The 2,247-nt window shown below is 53.5% G+C and overlaps 1 long non-coding RNA gene across 1 annotated transcript in view; it reads right to left on the bottom strand.

Moving 5' to 3' along the window:
* Positions 1–1,628: 1,628 nt before the first annotated feature.
* The window catches only part of LOC102386835, a 9,635-nt gene continuing 9,016 nt past the window's right edge, over positions 1,629–2,247 (bottom strand). Inside the window, exon 3 of the long non-coding RNA XR_323800.2 lies at positions 1,629–1,662. This is a non-coding gene — a long non-coding RNA (uncharacterized LOC102386835). The remainder of the gene's footprint in view (positions 1,663–2,247) is intronic.

Genomic DNA, 2,247 nt, shown 5'->3' with positions numbered 1-2,247 from the left:
CTGACTTCCTGCCCCTGGGGCAGGGGACTGGACTCGATGATCTTCTGAGGTCCCTTCCAGCCCGAATGTCTATGAAATCTATGAAATTACTGCCATGGGTACCACCCCATGCCAGAAAGGTGATTATTCCCTGTCCCTGGGAAAATCACTGTGGTGATCATGGTATTTCATGTGGGATTGGGTGGGGGTGGGGGCGCACAGGGCTGCTTCTTCCAGAGACACAGGCTCACTCCTGCCATGACAGATGCCCTGAAATGCAACTTACTCTGCACTGAGAGGGAGTCTGGGTCATCCTCAGAGCTGCTGGCTCTGATGTGTTCCCTCGATAGGCAGAGCTGCTTAATGAGATTAGCTCAGTGGCCTCTTCTCCTCCAATGTGATGGGCTGGGAACAGAGGAGATTGGTTATGTCTCACGGGCATCAGGTATTGCTTCAAATCCAAAGCAGCAGTGAAAGACCCTGCGAGCTGAGTGTGGCTTTAAAACAGGCCTCCAAAGAGGTGAAAACAAGCTGTCAGTGGTTGAAAGGCAGCTTCCCTCCCTCCCTGCCTCTCCCCAACACATGCACATACTTCCAGACCTGACCACGGCACTTAATGACAAGGGGCCACATGAGCACAGCATGACAGGAACAGGTCAGGCCCACAGTGCAGTGCCCAGGCCCTGGCCTCTCCAAAGAAAGGAGCCAGGAACATGGCAGGTGCTGCCCCATGGATCCCCAGTTCCTGGAGGTCTGGTTTCGGGCCTGGAGTTTGGCATCCCTCCTCCCATGGCTCTGTCACCCTCTGGCCAGCCACAGCTGTGCCTGGTCCCTCCTGTTCCTTTGCCAGACTCAGGGCCTCCACAGAACCCCTGGCATGGAGTTTTCCAGCTGTTTTGCCCCCTTCTCCACTCTCCTGGTCTGTGCATTCTGTGCTTGTCCTGGGAGCTGCCCTGAGCCTCTGCTGGGGAGGGTAGCTGAGAAACCCATCAATAAATAAGTAATTAAATGCCTTTTGCCTTCAAGGAACAAGCAGTTCCTCAGTTCCAGGCTGAGCCTGGTGAGTGCAAATCAGCTCTCAGTCTCCTGGACACCCAGGGGGAAGGTCTCCACCAACTGGTTGCAGGGAGATAAGTGCAAAAGCCCTTCCAGGAGCGGAGCCTCTCTCCAGCAAGGCAGAGGCAAACTTCTGCTTCTGGGTACTGCTGGGCTCCGCTGCCCCTCAAAGCCTCCCAAGGTGCTGGGCTCTGCTCTGAGCCAGTCTGCCCCCCTGCCATCTGAGGCACCACCAGAGGCTCCATTGGGGACCAGTGCAAAGTACAGGTTGGAGGGAGGGCGAGAGAGAGAAAGAGACACAGACAGACAGCCCAACAGGTGCATAAGGGGATGAGCTAGATTTACAAACTGACAACAGGGACAGAATCCAAAACAACCCGCTTTGTAAAGTATTTTGCAGGGCAGCTACTACACGGTGACCAACGTGAGCTCATGGAGTTCCTGTGGTTCTACGAGGTCCTGAAATGCTTCCAGAATAAATACAAACTTCACAACAAGGCCCCAGCAACCCTGATGAACCACTGGAAGATACAAGAGGTGGTAAGGGCAAGAGACATCATATTATTCTTGGAGTTACTACCTGGTGACAGCTGCCAGGCTGTGTAGGAGAGAATCTTCCACAAGGACCTGCAGAAAGAGCACAAAGACTTGAACTGGCAGGCAGCCCACTGGACACTCCTCATGCGGGCATGGAGAAACAGGGAAGAGAAGTCCATCCAGCTGCCCAAAGTAATCTGGACAGTGCCAGGTGAATACAATTGGCCATCTCTTCTGGGACTGCCCACACACCAGAGAGGTGTGGAAGGAAGTCTGCGCACTCCTCCTGATGGTGACAGGTTTTTATAACCCTGACCAGAGAGGCAGTACTGTAAGGGCACTTGACCAAACAGCAAGGGGCCCCAACAGCCACTTTGACCAGTTCAGCTCCTGCTTCAGGTATGCCCTATGGAAGACCAGGAACTTGCTCATAAATAGGCACACAGACCTCCCAGTCAAGGACTGTATTAAAATTGGACTGAGTGAAATGTACTGGTACTAAAGGAAGACAGAAGAAGATGATGGGAAAGAGACGGTGGACCTCATACGGAAGACAGGGGACTGGCGTAGACCTTTCCGAGGTGAGCCCTCTAGAGAGAACAACAAGGTTTCATAGTTTCATCGTAGCTAGGGTCAGGAGGGACCTGAACAGATCATCTAGCCTGACCCCCTGCC

This window comes from Alligator sinensis, unplaced genomic scaffold, assembly GCF_000455745.1.
Source record: "Alligator sinensis unplaced genomic scaffold, ASM45574v1 scaffold707_1, whole genome shotgun sequence".
Taxonomy (NCBI): Eukaryota; Metazoa; Chordata; order Crocodylia; family Alligatoridae; genus Alligator; species Alligator sinensis.
This window is presented reverse-complemented; position numbering and strand designations above follow the sequence as displayed.